The following is a 17,147-nucleotide window of genomic DNA, read 5'->3' as shown; positions in this document are numbered from 1 at the left end:
CATTTTCTATGAATTGCACTGAATGGAGGGCAAAACTAAGGTCATAGGCAAAGATGTCTGCATTGCTTATAAAGCCTATTGCTCTGCTTGTTTTGTGACCTAACACCACTCAAGAGTTTCTTATTTCTTCTTTGCACTTCCCTATCATCATTTCTACTTATGTGCACTGATTCTGGCTTACAAATTCAGGCAGAGACTCTTTTGATCTTTGAAAGATTTGTAACAAATCTGACTTGCTGAGACAACAGGCCTCCATGCCCCATGGTAGAACACAAATCAGTCAGTGTCAATAGAGAACTTAAGCACAAATTATCATCTAATAGGTGCTTTTCAAGCAAATGAAGACAGACTTGCAAGACATCCTAGACTGTCACAGCAGTTACCAAGCATACAATTAAAGGCCTCAGAAAAGAATGCATCAAATAACAATGTTTTTGTTTCATACTAGTAGGACAATGAATGACAGAACAAAAAAAGCAGTAAAATATAGGGGATTATAATGATCCAATGCCCATGTACTCAGGTCAGCAGATCTGAGTACATCCCTCAAGAAGTACTTTTAAGTACTTTCAGTTAAGAATGCAAAACCTAAACTGCATTGGAACTAACTGCATGGGTGACACATGGCAGCTTGCCCTGCAGTAGGCAAGAGTTATCAGTGACCTTGCCATATGCAGTTATGTCATGTATATGTCAGGATCTGAACTTAACAAGAATCTCATTGGTCAGTGACACCCAGTGCTTCTGATTTTTCTGCAAGATTTGCAAACAACATCAACAGGAATCCAGAGATTACATTAAATACAACCCAAATAATCATATAGAGAACACTAGTACAACCATAATGGTGTGAAGGGAGGGGATGGATTCCTGGAACATCCATGCAAGAAAGTCTGGCTCTAGCAGGTCAAGAAGGCTTTATGGAGAATACAAAGTAGTTACTAAAGGAACACGTGCATACAACTCAAATCAAGGGACATGGACTGGATCTGTTCATTAGTTACCTCCTAAAGTGTGAACAGACGTTCCCTCACAACAAAGCTATTCATGAAGTACATGCTGAGCTCATACAATCTCAGTGGAGAAAGTTATAAACAATATGCAATGAAGACTGCTTATATTTTCTGAAAAATGTGTTAAATTGTGCATGCTCCAAAACCATAATCTTGGAAACACCTCCAAACCAGACTTGGTGCTCTCTGTTAGTGCTAAGAGAGGATTTCACTGGGTTGGTCAATAATCCACAAGACTACTCTGATGGTCATATTGGAGGCAGCTAGTACTTTTCCTTCTTCATCACTTTTCCCTCTTCATCCAAGCTGAAAACAAATAGTATGAAAGCATCCCTTATTAAGACAAAGTAAGTATTATATGTGTATTAGAGATTAGGTTACACTGAAGCAGATATATAGCAACCAAATTTGACTGACAAAACTGACAAAATCAGTGGAGTACTGACAGATACAGGGAGATGGCCAAGAAAGACACTACAAGTTTCTTAAATGTTGGCTGTAGATGTCTATAACTGTATTCTTTAAGAATCTCTCAATCCTTACTTGGTGAATTAACTGCTTGCAAGATAAGGAACTATTCTTGGCATGTTGCTCCAGGCAGTGTGAAATGTGTACTAGGGATCTCCTGCAACAAATACCCAGGCAGGACTTTGATAGCAGTAGTCTCAGGATTAGGAACAATTTAAGGTACCTGACTGCTGCTATGGGCCTAAGTCACTTGCTCTACATTATTTGAAGACAGTGGAAACTGATTTTTCACTTAAATGCTAGAATTCTCTGCTCAAGCTATCCTTCTGTGACTGAATGGAAGCTGAATTTACCAGGTTAATAATCTAGAAAATATATGTGGAACACTGAACACTGTCCTTGACTATCTTAAAGCAGAAATAAACTCTTTTTGTCTTTTTTTCATAGACTGACTTCATTCTATACATCACCTTTAAGAATGTTCTTTTTCTTTTATTCTTTTTCTTTTTCTATTTCTTTTTCTTTTATTCTTTTTCTTTTTCTTTTTGTCTTTTTTTTCTTCTTTGTCTTTTTCTTTGTCTTTTTCTTTTCTTTGTTTCTTTTTCTTTCTTTCTCAGTATTTTGGGAGAGAGAGGGAGGGAAGGAAGAGGAGGACATCAGTAGTTCCCTTTCCAAGTCATTTTCCAAATGCAGATTATATTTTTCTGTATATACAATTTTCATCAACTTGTAATATCCATTTTGCCTGTTGCTGACAGTCCTTTCTGCTTCTTTAAGGCAGAAAACTAAGAATTATTGAACTTGTCTACAGACAGCTATATGTCTTTATGTCTCTTCACTCTGTAGAAGCTCCTGGCTTTGAATACCACAAAGTTTTGGAGAAGGAAAGCATGAAGAGATGGAGTCCATCTGCTAGTAACAAGAGCTTCCCCTGACAAGCACTAATATTTGCAATTGGAAATCCAAAGAGTTAATACCTGTTTCAAAGACTGCTTCATCTGAGGCACAGATAACTTCACTTTCCCTCTACCCGACTACAAATCAGAGCTGCCGGTCTTCTTATTATGTGGCAGCCAGTCAAAATTTGGTCTAAATTGGACCCTAGCTTTCCTCATTCCTGTGAATCAAAGAATCACAAAATACCTACCTATTTCTAGACACAAACAAAGCTTCTATTCTTACTGACATTTGACAATACTATTCCAAAAAAGAGCTCACACGTCCACAGGCAGTGTGATTCCCAGAGAGCTCCATATCAATGCACTGAGAGAGTTGATTACTGTACATAGTTATGAGGTAATTAATATGTATTTATTACTTACTATTTTATTACATGTTTATTTTGGAGAGGTAATAAACTATCTGCAGGGATTTTTTAAAAGACATTTTATATCTTAGACTTGTCCTGGCTTGAAAATTACCAAATTGCCAATTTTGCTGGCAATGGGAATGGGTTTTGTTTGGTTTGAAAAAAATATGTCCTATTGTCTCAGGTATCAAATTCCAACTCAGAAACAGCAAAGGAAGTTACTTTTTTCACTTAGTTAATTAAGAAAGCAAAAGACATATTTTGTCCAGCTTTGACAAGTTACTATGAAATCAGACTATAAAGCTGTAGTCCTTCCATGAATTCCATCCTTTCCAAAGTCTGTGCAGTCACAAAACCTGCATGAAGTAAACGGGCATTTGCCTATCCACAGTTCATAGCCCATATGCAAGGGCTGGTTTATGATCTGTTTTCCATTTGTTTCACAGGCATTGCTCACTGTCCAATGGATAGGATATTTGGTCGAAACCTAAGGAAATAAACTAGTTAGAACTGAAGCACTGCAAGTTCCTGACTTGTATGCATTGTTGCATTTGCATTGTGGATTTTGGTTTTTCGGTTGGTTGGTTGGTTGGGGTGGAGTTTCTTGCTTTGCTTTGCTTTATTTTTGGGTTGGGGGGTTGTGGGTTTGTTTGAGGGTGTTTTTTTGTATAAGCAATCCTCTTAACAAAAGTTTGTGCTCTTTTTTCCATTACTTAAATGCAAAACCTTGTTCCCCTTTCAATTTGGAGGTAGAATGGTAGAAAGTGAAACATTTGATTAATATATTCCTTGGCAATTTCCCACCAGCACAACCAGAGATACAATTGTTTTTCATAATAATATCTTCTCTCAATAATTCTTAGTAGAGGTTCCCTTTAAACCTGCCATGGGTGAGCCCTGGCAGTCCTCAAGTGCAGTTGGTTTTACCATGCTTCTTTAGGTATGTAAATGAAGTAGTTTTAACAATATTTTTCTGTATTCCTTAAGGAAAGAAATAGAAGTTGACTGCTTTTAAAAATCTGAACAGTGACAACCATCCCATTGACTTCAAAATTTTTACATGTCTTATTTTCTCATTCTATTTCCTTTCAATATTTTGTACCCATACTAAATTAATTTTTAAATGAAACAATATCTAAAAAGTGCTAAAAGGTTTTTTCCCCATTTTCTTAGGCAATAAACATCTTGAGACTTCACAACAGGTCTCTCATTTCTTTTGTTAAAACACATCTTTATTAACTATTTCAGCTAACATTAAAAGGTGCAAGCATTTTGCTATTCTAAGAGCTTTTTGCTGTGCTGAGCTCAGAGGAATAAACAGACTTGAATTTAATAGTGATGCTCTTAAAAAGTAATTTCCAAGGCGCTGTCTGGAAGGATTAGTGCCATTTAATATGCTTAATCAGCTTCTAAATAGCGAATTTGTAAAATCAAAAGCAGTTAATACCTAAAGTGTGTTTAATTGTACAAACAGAATTCTTTTGAGAAAGGAAAACGTGTTTGGTAACATCTTTAGTGCCTATCTATTCTGTCTGGCCGAACATTTAATTTGAGGGTTTACTTATTCTGTCAATAACAGGCAAGAAGCGCCCCGCGGACCTGAATGGGAGCGCGGCCGGACCGCTGTGCCCCCGGAGGACACCGCAGGGCTGGCGACACCCGCTCGGTGATGGGCTGGCACCCCGGGCACCCACCCCGGGGAGCCAGAGCTTATCCACCGGCTCCTGCAGCTCTAACTACAGCTATGCACTGCAAAGGGCTCCTGAAAGCTTCTTATGACCTCTCAGTCAAAGGCAACCTGCAGAAGCAAAAAAAAAAATAGCAGATAAATACCTTATAAATACCCAGTTAGAATTATTATTTCCTGTAACCTAGGAGTGCTCTGCCTATTTCTTAAAAGCAAACATAATTTGCAAATGCTTCTTAAGTGGCTTGTCACACCCATGTCTTCACATGAACTTAATCAAAGTGTCAAATGTCCCGTTGGGTGAAACAGAGTCCAAACTTTCCCCTCTGCTGCAGCTAAAGCAGGGTACTTCCCTGGTCTGTCACTTGTACACCTACTTGTACACATGAATTTTCTTGCATTCTAAGTAGTCTCCTTTAAAACAATCTAATTTTCAAAGTACATTTCACTGTATATATGGATTTAACTTGTTGTACAAAAAATCTCCAGAAAACACTGTGCTCCTGTCTTTTGTGACCTCAGATATAGGAGTAGACCGCTGGAATTAAAAGACCCTCACATTCTTAAAAATAAACAGCTCTATAATTTTTTGCAGAATGGAGGCCTACATTCCTTCTTGTCTCTATTTCTAATATCTACAAGTTGCACTTATTATTTGCTGTCCTTTGTTATGTTTACAATCTTTACCAATTCTTAATATATATATAAACCACTTTTTACGTATTCTTTAAGGCTGCAAATTAAAACAAAGAAGACAAGACACAGCATCAGAAGCTGGACTTCAATGATCCTTGCAAGTCCCTTCCAACTCAGGATATTCTAATTCTATGATCCTACAGGACATTTTTCACCAGTGTCTTTCCAGACCCTTTGTTGGCTTTTACTGAAGTTTTCAGCTGAAAATTTGATATGTCAGGGATCAGTTAGGGAAAAAAAAAACAAACAAACAAACAAACAAACAAACAAACAAACAAACAAAAACAGAAGAAAAACCACAAAAATCCCAAACCACCACATCAGATTTAATGATACAGTCTATTGACCACTCAATTTACCAGAATGTAATTTACCAGAATGGACCAAATTTATTCCCAAAATAATTCACCAAATCCACAGCAGCTGTAGGACTGTGTTAAGGTCACTGATAGACAATATGAGATAACACTATTAACTGTGGCATAGAACAGCATCTTTCTGAGGATGAGAAATGCCTAGCCTTTTCTTTCATGTGGAGAAATATCAGCCTTTTTAAAACCATGCAATAAAACACCCATTAGCTGCAGTGTTATCCTCCTTACTTGACGGTTTGTTTGTTTTTTTCTTTTACTGTATGTGTGGCAATAACAATATTCCAAGTTTAGCATCAAAGAGACTAAAAGTTGCAGTTGTATAACAATTTGGTGAGTTTGAAAGAGTGAAGCAAAGGTTTCTCATCTGGGAACTTCTAATGCCTCAGCAAGGAGGATGTTTCTATCAACACTGCAAATCACAGAAATCCGTGGGGTGCAGCAGGATTTGCAGGTTTTCCTGCCAGGCTGTTGAGCCTGAGGCTGACAGAGATAGTCTCAGTTGAAAGCTGCACTAGCTGTGCTTGGAACCTACTGCACTTGTGACAAAAACACATGCAGTACGTCAAGTTAGATATATGCACAGAAGATTAAAGTACATACAAAATATATGTATGTGTATATATGAATTTACATGTGCAATATACAAATGAGTGTCTGAGCATTCAAATCAAGAAGCCAGGATAAAATTGTACATTAAAGAACTGTAGCATGCATGCAAACTTTGTGGCTTTAGACAAGTTTTAGACAGCACTAGAAATGGAAGAACTTAAAGTACAAGCCCTGATGCATGCTGTCAGGTTTGTTTTCAACTATTTTTCAAATTTTGAGCCCTTACACATTATTTACCAGCATTATGAATGTCTGCCAGGCTTATGAAAATGAGCTTGTTTTTCTTGTACTGCAGGTTCATGATCATTTATACCACACCTGTGCATTACTGGAGTAAATGGAAGTGCATATTTGAGATAAATCAGGTTTGAATCCACAACTGCATTCTATCAAACTGGACAGTAAGATTTTTAATTATGTCTTTAGGATCTTATACTAGCTTTTTTTGAGCTACAGATTGATCCATTCTGATCTTGCATAAAGCAAAACCAGGGGAGACAACATTTGAGACAGCAAAGCTTCAAGATCAAAGATGAATGGAAAAACACCTGAATTCATTTGAAGAGGCAGAGTGAGGTTTTTGAAGTTCAAGGGGCTGTTATGTTTCTAGACTCAGAATTGGTGCAAGAAGACTGGATTTACCACCACATTAAATAGTAGGGCACAATGTATTTGACACACTCTTTTCAGAGGTAACAACCATTTCAGGTGCACCTAGGACCCCTAATGCCTTGCCACTGGCTCATATTATGGCAGCCAGAATAATTTGTGGGGCTAAATGACAAACCAAACAAATCAATAGAGACAGGTTAAAATAACTCTAACAAAAAAATCATGATCTGGTTTCATCTAAGGCACCTCAAGCAGCTGTGCTCACACTGCGCAAAGGGTGGTTAGGGCAGGTCTGAGCAGGCAGTGTGCTGGATGGGAAAATCTGAAGCCACAGCTGCTTGAGAAAATTGTGTGGGGAGCCATTCACAGGGATACTTATTCTGTTTGCTCTCCACTGCCTCACCCTGTCAACTTGAAAACTTGTCTATAGGTATGGAAAGGTCCCCCAGGCCACAGGCAAAAGGTTATTCAGGCACACCTGCTCTGCTGAGGGAAAAGTGCTAGAGACAGCTTAGGGAAACATACTCAGAATGCTGGCAGCTATACTGACTTTCCCCATCCACTGTATTCAGCGTTGTTAGAAGTCTAACTCTCAAGTCTAGTTCATGAAGGTGAACCGGCCAGAAAGGGTCCTTGCCATCCATTTACTGAGCTTAGAGTTCTGTGTCCAAACCTCCTTCTTAAATACATGCTCAAGGGCTCTTTGAATAAATGACATTTTTCAATAGTCCAGCTCTGGAGATCAGTGTATGCTCCTAAATAAAGATGACAACAAAAGATTGTTTGCATTTGCAAAGCAGCTCCTCTGGTAGAATTATTCATTTCTGTGAACTGCTTTTTCATATTTTATTATTAATTATACACTTAATTTTATCTGTTTAAGAAAATTAGAGAATGAAGTATTTGGAAAGCAGTAGAATAAGTTCAAGATATTTAAAATGCAAGAGATGTCAGACAACTATACCTAAAAAATTTTAAACAAAATTCTACCCTTTTATATTTAGCTGTTGACATTTTTTAGACAATCACATTTATTTTTAACTTTGAATGCTCTCCTGTTGATTTTATTTTAACATAATTTATGGTTGATTTTTTATGACATACATTCATATATATGTGTAAAAAGAACATTTATTTATATCTTATGATATTAATTTTTATAATGAAAAATACACAAGGCTAAGTATCTTGGATAGATATCTTTTCATCATATTTTTAAATAGTATTATTTTACAAATAAGATGCTAGTCCAAGGGTTTAACATTGCTCCAGGAGAATTAGTCTCTGAGGAACACATTGCTCAGAGCTGCAGTGAAATATCCACCACTGAAAATTTCAGCACTTTTAATTCCATCTCAGTGACATCAGTGGGATATCTGAAATATTACTCACATGCACTACTCTGTAAGGCCATGTATGATTTTATCAAAATTCTAGAAAACTAATTTTGTGTTTATCATTAACATTTTTTTCTAACAAAAAATCAGAACAAAAATATTACTGTCGTAACATGGTATATTTGTGGCGGATTTTTTTTTTTTTTCATTATGATTACAATAAGATGTAACTTTCCCAAAGTTTAAAATTATCAGCAAACCTCTTCCTGTTTACTTTAGTTTATAGCTTATTTCTTTTAATCCCCTCACAAAATTGGGAAATTCATAGTGTAGCAGTAGCTTAGCCAACTTTATGGAGACTTTGCTGATTATTTCACAGAATAACTAGGTTGGAAGAGACCTTCAAGATCATCCAACCCAACCCTAACACCTCAACTAAACCATGGCACCGAGTGCCATATCCAGTCTTTTTTTAAACACATACGTCACTCAAAGGACAAATCAATTATTGAGTGTCTGCAACTCAATGAAAGCCATGGTTTCTTAATCACCACTGCCAGACTTGTGCCCAGCCTGACCACGTGTGATAGCACTGCTTTAATTTTGACACTGTACATGTGCACCAAGGTACATAACACTGTGGCACTGTGCCTTCTCATCCTCAGATCCTCATACCTCAGATGTGGTAGGATGCTGACAGTGTTGTTAATACCTTTCTAGAAGATTACTTTTTCTAATGCTAAGGTCAGTACTGTCCAAGGAGAACTGTACACTAAACTGTTTGTCTTGCAGCAATGTTAATGAATTGAACCTTGTATCCTGTTTATTTCCTCTCCACAAGCTGAACAGTGCAGTGGTGTGTCTTTAATTTGATATTTGTTCAATATCTGTTCCCCCCCCATCCCTAATCTCCTCTCCCCATCTGTCAGTATTCCCTAGCTCTCCAAATTGTCAATCCTCCTTTACCCTGCCCCCTTCCCTGGAACCTTCCCTGTCATTCCTCCTAGCCCCCTCCTCTGCTTCCAGAGCATTCCCTGTCTGTTTGGTGAGACTCGAAACCCTATTGCTTACTTTGTGTTATTCCACTCCCCTGCTTCCCCTGATAGGTTTGTGATGGGTTAATTCTGCCCTAAACTCCTCCCCTGCTATTCCCTCATTGGTTGCTGTTCCTACACCCGTCTCCCTGAATTCTTGTATAAAACCTCTGCTCCCCCTCCCAAGGGGGTCTTGGGGCTCACTGAATAAAACCATCCTGTTCACCCCCAAGTCCCGTGTCACCTCTGTCTGTCCCCACACCACCGACTGGGACAGCAGAGCTTCGCAGGGGGAGCGGCCGCCCGTTCTCTTCCCTCTCGCCTGGCACGCTTCCGCTCGGGTATCGCGGCGAGGGGAGCGCATGCCGCGATACTACAGAACAGCAACAGAGAACACAACTGCAAGAAGAATCCCTGAACCAGAAGCTCCTTCTTTGGAGATTACAGTACACTACCAGGAAAGTATCTGAAGACTTGACATATGCAACTCTCTGCCCTGCTAAATATTTTCTTTGATAGATTGAAGAGTGTAAAGAAGTTAGTGAAAAGATGAAATTACTGAGAGGAGATTACTAGATTTCAAATCTGTGAGGGAAAAAAAACAAAATAAAACTTCACAACTGAAAACATTATGGAAATGCATGCTGATGATTATCTTAGCTTACCCTAGCAGAAAAAACACTTGATAAAGTTACTTGGGGTCTAAAGAAATCCCATGGCCACTAGGAAACTGGCAAATCTCAGTTTCGCAGGGTCTCCTGGCAACTACTGGGGTATTGGAAAGTGATACCTTAATTTCAGAGACTTGCCAGACTGACATTGCCTCAATGTCAGAGATGTACAAGAGGTCACAGAAACTTTTGCTTGTATAAGGTTCTCCAAAAGGATTCATACCAGGATCCCTTGAAGTTTCTTCTGATTCCACATTAACAAGATCAAAGCAAAGAGTGTGTTGCAGACCATTGCTCACCAATCTGGCCAGCTGGTGCACAGGAATGGTGTTGGCTACAGCTCCTGCTGGGATGTAGCTGGCACTCAGCCCATTCAGATCTGCAGGCTGCGTGCTGCTGTCAGATCCAGCCTGCTCTTTGATGCTCCAGCTCTAAGTCAGACTTTATTGGCAAACATAGCTATTTGAAGTAACCACTTGAACAGCTGTGGTAGTGGTGCAATGTGTGTTTGGCCAACTCCTTACCTGGATAGTGCTTGATTATTTTGTTGCACATAATGATTGGGAAAGCAAGAGGCAGCAGACAGCAGAAGTGGGGGACCAAGTCCAGGTAACACTACAGCAGTGTTATTGGTTTCCCAGTGATGGCAGTGGGATAGCTTTGTGCAAAATTTCAATTGCTACTTGCTGCACTGCAACACTGGGTATTCATTCTGTTAGATATGGAAACTCTGTCCTCCTGACCTTGCTATCAGCTTTTTGTAGCCGACTCCGTTCCTCTCCTTTAATATGTGACTTCCAAATAGGATACAGTACTTCATCTCAGTTGTCAGCAGAACATTATTTCTTTCTCGCACATAGAAAACTCCAAGTGATATATCCCGACATGTTTCCTATATTGTTATTGTTAACACATACTTATTTAGTTTGTGATGCATTACCAGATATTTCTTCCATGTGGTCCTCATTTTGTATTTGTACATGGTACTTCACTTATGCATAGAACTTCCCCTTTGGTTTACTAAGTCTTGTAAGATTTAACCAGTTAATGAATCGTTACTAGAACTTGTTACATCAGCAGGAAACAAAGTAAACTATTACAGGGGTATAATAAAATTCAAACCTACAATTCATATTTGTGATAAATTTTGCTTACTATTGTTACAATGATATTTAAGGTACTGTCCTGGGTTGATGCTGGCCAAATGCCAGGCACCCACCACAGCTACTCACTCCCTACTGTAGCTGAAGAGATGAGAAAAAATACAACAAAGGGCTTATGGGTTGAGATAAGGACTGGGAAAGATCACCCATCAAATACCATCATGGGCAAAACAGGCTCAACTAACAAAATCAGAGAAGGATAATGAGAAGTAAAATAAACCCTGAAAAATGCTTTCCTCCCACTCCTCCCTCCTTGGAGGTCTATCACCTACTCCAGTGGCTCAAGGAGGCAGGGAATGGGGGTTATGGTCAGTTCACCACCTGAGGCTTCTCCTGCTGCTCACGGAGAGGAGTCATTCCCTGGCTGCACCACGGGGTCCTTGCCATGGGAGACAGTTCTCCACAAACTTCTGCAATGTGATCCCAACTCACAAGCAGCAGCTCCCCACGAACTGAAGCAATGTTTGTCCATCACATGGGCAACAGTCCTCCCCAAAACTGCTGCAGCACGGGTCACTCTTCCATGGGGTGCTGTTGCCGTGCGAGACCGGCTCCGGGCAGATGCCTGCGGGAGCACGGCGGGAGGAGGGGAGAGGCGGTGCCGCTTTTCCCCTTCGGCTCTGCGAGGCTCAGTTCTAGCGCGGGAACAGACGAAATGGCACACGGGGCTCGGGTGCAAACACGTGTTTATTGTGGGAGCGTGTCCCCGAGACACCGGGACACCGACCGCGGGTCGGTTATACCCCGTGCCGGGGCGGGGGGAACCTGAGCCACGGACAATGGGACGGGAGGCAGGGGACAGGGGCAGGGAAATCCCGGGGACCCGGGCGAGGCAGGAGCAGCGAGGGGAAAGGCGGGGAGCGGACCCCGTGGCGAGGGGGAGTGATAAGGGAACAAAGGATCGGGACAAGGGACCGCGGCGGGAGGGGGAGTGATAAGGGAACGCAGGGTCGGCGGTGGGGGGGGAAAGAAGAAAAAAATTACAAATCCCTCAGGGTGCAGTCCTGCAGTCCCAGCATGAGAGCAGGGCTCCTCTCTCCATGGGCCTCCCACAGGATCACAGCCTCCTCTTAGGCATCCACGTGCTCTAGTATGGGGGTCCTCTATAGGATGCAGGTGGATCTCTGCATCCCCATGGAGCTCCATGAGTTGTAGCAGCACAGCTGCTTCACCAGGGTTATCACCACAGCCTACAGGGGAATCTCAGCTCCAGCACATGCAGCACTTCCTCCCTCTCCTTCTTCACTGACCTTGGTATCTTCAGAGTTGTTCTTCTCACATTTTATCACTCTGTTCTTCTCTTGCCAAAATAAAACTATGCCACAACTTTTTTAATCTTTCATCTTAAATATGTTAGCACAGAGGCATTATCAGCCTTTCTGACTGGCCCAGCCTTGGCCAGTGGCATGTCCATTTTTTGAGCCACCGGGGACTGGTTCTGCTGGACACTGAAGAAGCTTCTAGAAGCTTCTCACAGCAGTCACCCCTGTAGCTTCCCCACTACCAAAAGCAGGCCATGCAAAACCAATACAGGTCCTCATTATAGAAAGAAATTTGAGAAATATGCTCCCATATTATTCTATTTAGCTTAATGTGTATGTTTGAAGGCAGATACTGACAATCATCTGAAAAAACAGGATCTAGACTAAACTAGTCCTAAGGTTCTTTTTATACAGAAGGAGAAAATCTCCAAAGACTGATTCACTCTAAATTCTTTGATTGTCTATTTTAGAAAGGTAGTAATCACTTCCTGGATTTGTCTTTTTCCACTACAGAAGAAATACAAATGCTTTAGAAGAGATACCAAACTTCCAAATTGCTAAAATTACACAAGATGAGTCCCAGCTGTAGCTTATTCTTCCCCTAGAACAGACAATCAGACATAAATTTTTCAAAGATTTAGGGCCTAACTCCCATTGATTCCTCACTGTGAGATTCTTTAAGCAGTTGACTTCAAGGAGAGCTACACACCTCAAAGTAGTGAATAGTTGAATACTTAACATCAAGACTGCAAAATACTGACATAAAGCTTAAAAATCGGTCTGTGACTATTTGAGCAGATACAGCCTTCAAGCCCTTTTTCCTGTGGCAAAAACTTTCGTCCCCACTGCAGAAGGTACCATAACCCCCACTCCAAGGAAGGGGAGCAGGGAAGAGCCAAAGACATTACTGTCTGGAAGAGCCACTGCTAAGTTCAACAGAGCACTCTTTCAGATTCCCTTTTGGACCACTTCTTGGCCTTTCTCACCACAAAATGTTTACTTGAGAGATTATTTAAAAACCCTCAACAAACTAAAACAACAGGTAGAACAGACCTCGCAGGTGTTTTATTACAGTAGCACCATCCTGAAATTACATATACTTATTTTTATTCAAATTGACATTTCAACTTGAGTGTTCCTTAATGACATAAAACTAAGTCTTATTTTTTTTCTCTTTGAAGTTACATCACTGTAGCTGTTGATTGTTTAATTGCCCTTCCAATCAAGCACTTAACTTCCTACTTAGCCCCACACAGGACATGACTTGAAGACATTAACAATTGTCACTAATGCAGATTGCCTTAGGATGTTTTAAGTTTATTTGTAATGGAGGCAAACACTCACTGTTTGGATGAATTCTATAAAAGCTGAACATTTTCTGCCCTAGGCAAAGTTTTCAGAGAGTTCATATGGTTTTTCTGGTCGTAATCACTGCATTCAAATTATGTATAATTTGGTTTTCATGGTTTCACTGTTGGATCACATAAAGTCAATTATAATTACTACCAAAAATAAATTTCTGCATGCACCTTGGAATATTCACCATGAAGTTATGACACACTAGAAGGAGATTCACAATTACTAGGAAATTATTTAAGAGTATTTTATTATTTTCCTCAAATGCAAATGAAATTGCAATGGTTAATCACAGGGTTTGAAATAAATGGTCATGAAGTCTTAGTGCTACTATAATCTAAAAGTAGTATCAATTGCAATACCAAATGGGCAGAAATAAAGGAAGTTAGAAAAGCTCTTCATTTAGAGTAATTTCCATGAAAATATTTCAAGACATAGGATGTGATTATTGTTTACACACAAAGAAGTGAAAAAACTCCTCTGCATACAATACAGAGGTAACTTCCAGACAGGTGCCTGAGGCAAAACTTTCTCTTGCCTATTGCAAGGTATTTCATGTAGGCAAGCAGCCTCCAAAAAAGCATGTCCTGCTCCACTTCTGTTTTATAAGCAGGATGGGTCTCACTGGTTCATCTCTCCCTCCAGCTGTTATTTTAGAAAAAAAAAAATTGTTAGCCTTAAGATTATTCTTTTTAATGGACTAAATCGGTGAATCTCCAAAAGACAGTAATGATCTTGAAAGCACAAACTCATTTCCTTCTCTCGGATAGCTCTAAACATCTTCTTTGACAATAAATAAAACTGAACTGTGAAAGTTTAGGAATAAGCAGACAGGGCATTAATTCTGCCACTGCTCCTACAGGATCATTTACTGACAGGAAAGTAAATAGATTGGCCATTGGTTTCTATCTCACTCTATCAGAAGTGAAGTGTGTCAAAGTGTAAGCAATGTTGTTCTGCTTCACTTCTGCTTTTTGCTGCTGAACCCTACCCAAATCACTTCATTTACCCAAGAAAAGTAGAAAAATCTGAAATTAATACCAGACATAGATTTGGATTACAAGGTGATCCAGGAGTACATGGGAAGACTTTGAATTCCTGAGGTGGCCCTAGTGGACAAAATAATTTAAAATTTAGTAGATGTAACTGTTCAGTCACTTTGACCTTCGATATTAATCCTGCAGCTCTAACTACACATAACTATATATGACTATATGTAATTGTCTGATGTAATGACTTGAGATTCCTTTGCAAAATGAATAAAAAAACTGCAATTAGATTAATTGAACTTTTACTAATGTTATAAAATATGTTCTAATTGGAATTCAGAACAGAATATGCATAGTACCTTAATTCAGTTTTGCTTAATTTAGAAATAGGTACATTATTTTTAATAATCTGCTAAACCCAGTCTGATTTAGGGTTGACCTTTTCTGGAAGTAGATTATTTTAAAGCAGTACCTGATTTCAGTGCATTAATGATATTAAAAAAAAATCATACTTAGGTTCTGGGTGTGTCTTTAGCCTTAAGTGAATACATATTTTAAATAACATATGTTTGGACTTGACTCTGATTTACAATAATCAGAAAATGAAAACGATACCATTAGAATCAAGCCATAGCACCCAAAACTGGGCAGTAGCTCACTACATAATCCTCTGTACTACCAACTCATCCACAGCACTATGCTTCACAGTGTTGTGGAGGAAACTAATCTCATTAGCCAAAGAGAGAGCCTGAGAGTCTAGTTTTACAAGAATTTTCCTCTGAAGCCATGCTTACCCCTCTTCAACATCATTCCCTCAGGCTGACCTGTATTCAGGCTGTCATGGAAAGGACCTGTCTTTGCATAACCACAAGTAAAGTCTCTTCCTCGTGCAGCTACATGGAAAACTGGCTAAGGAAATTATTCCATCTCAGAATTAAAGTGTGTGTGTGCTTTATTATTTTTAAGGGGTTTCAGTCAAATCAGTCTCGTAATCCTGGTGAATTTGCCATTATGCTAGTGCCAATGCCAAAGAATAGTCACCAGAAGTTCCTTACTACATGTGGAGATAACAGGGTAGATGAATGGGAGACCTCTTATTTTGATATAAGCCTACTTTTAAGCTTCTAAGATATAGTCCAGCCAAACTTGTGAAGGAGGGACTTGTATTTGCTTATGTTCAGTCACAGTGCACACTCAACCTAAAACCAGTGATGAAAACATTCCTGGAACTGAGGGCTGCAAGAACTTGCAGTGCTCATATGAGGTCCCTGAGACTTCTGAAAAGAGCATATCTCCCTGTAGGAAGAAAGACTTTCTGTCATGGACTCTGAAATACACCTAGATATATATAAGCATTGTAGGATTCATAATATTGATTATTTTGAGAAAAGAAGCTGCAAAGACAAATGAACTAATTTTCTGAATTGATTTACCTTGCTTAACTAGCTGCATATGTTACTAGCACTAAATAAGCATAAGGTTTTTCTAAGGATACAGTATTCCCTGACTGCATGAGTGGTTTTCAAAATTACAAAACCAGAAGTTCCTGCCCTTTTAATCTCTTTCTTTCCTTGCTTTTGTTTCTCAGATTCTCTCCTGTTTCACAGTTCACATAAGCACCATATATATTATTGACTGCTATGATAAAATAAGTTCAAAATGCTTTGTTTCTAATTTTTCTTTTCCTTGGATGTTAAAACTGACAGCTTAATGATTCTCTTGCCACTTACTAATGAATCACCACCCTTACCAACACTAAAGAGAAGCTCACTTTTCCCAGAAAAGTGAGGCCTTTTGCTCTGCACTCTGGGAAATATAATACAAAGCTTAGTTACTTTAAATCTACTTTAATTTTTGTAGATCCTTCAATAATTACCTGGAGCAATATAAAGATCCTTCTCTTGAATTTTTGATTACTTTGCAAAATTAGCAAGTATTACCTATATGTAAACACCACATGTTCAAGTGTCTATCTTGGTGTTACAGTGTGAAACAATTGGATAGTGACAACAAATGCTGGAACTTGAGAAAAGAAGCTTTCCCATTTACTTCCATGGAAACAAGTACAGACTAATCATGGATAGCTTCAAAAATCGAAATTGAGCACTGTCCTTCTGTCTGTTTAGAACAGCTTAGTGTTTCACAGGCTTTGTTGATCGAATGTCACCCCAATGTTTTCCAAAGGAAGACTGGAAAAAAAACTGCAATACTGACATGCCAATGGTACAAGGATAGTTTTCATTCACTTTAAATAAAAAATAACTTGTAAAGACATGCTAAGTAATTTCTGTCCTTTATTTTGTTTCTTCGCTTGTTTGCTTGCTTTTATATGTAGAAAAAAGTGTGTTCCTGCAGCATTTGTTTGTTTGTTTTCCCATGGTAATTTCCTTAAGTAACACAAGTGGTCAATGGAGCACAAGCTGACAAAACATTGCAGAGCTCTGCACATCCTATGCATCTGAAACAGTCATGTTTAATTGTAGTTACTTAGGACTTGTCAGTCTGGCTTGCAAACTCATGACTCCTGGCTAAAGAATAGTTTTTTCTTTAACAAAATCCCCATATCA

The sequence above is a fragment of the Lonchura striata genome, chromosome 5 (assembly GCF_046129695.1).
Source record: "Lonchura striata isolate bLonStr1 chromosome 5, bLonStr1.mat, whole genome shotgun sequence".
Classification (NCBI taxonomy): domain Eukaryota; kingdom Metazoa; phylum Chordata; class Aves; order Passeriformes; family Estrildidae; genus Lonchura; species Lonchura striata.
Note: the sequence above shows the minus strand (reverse complement) of the source record.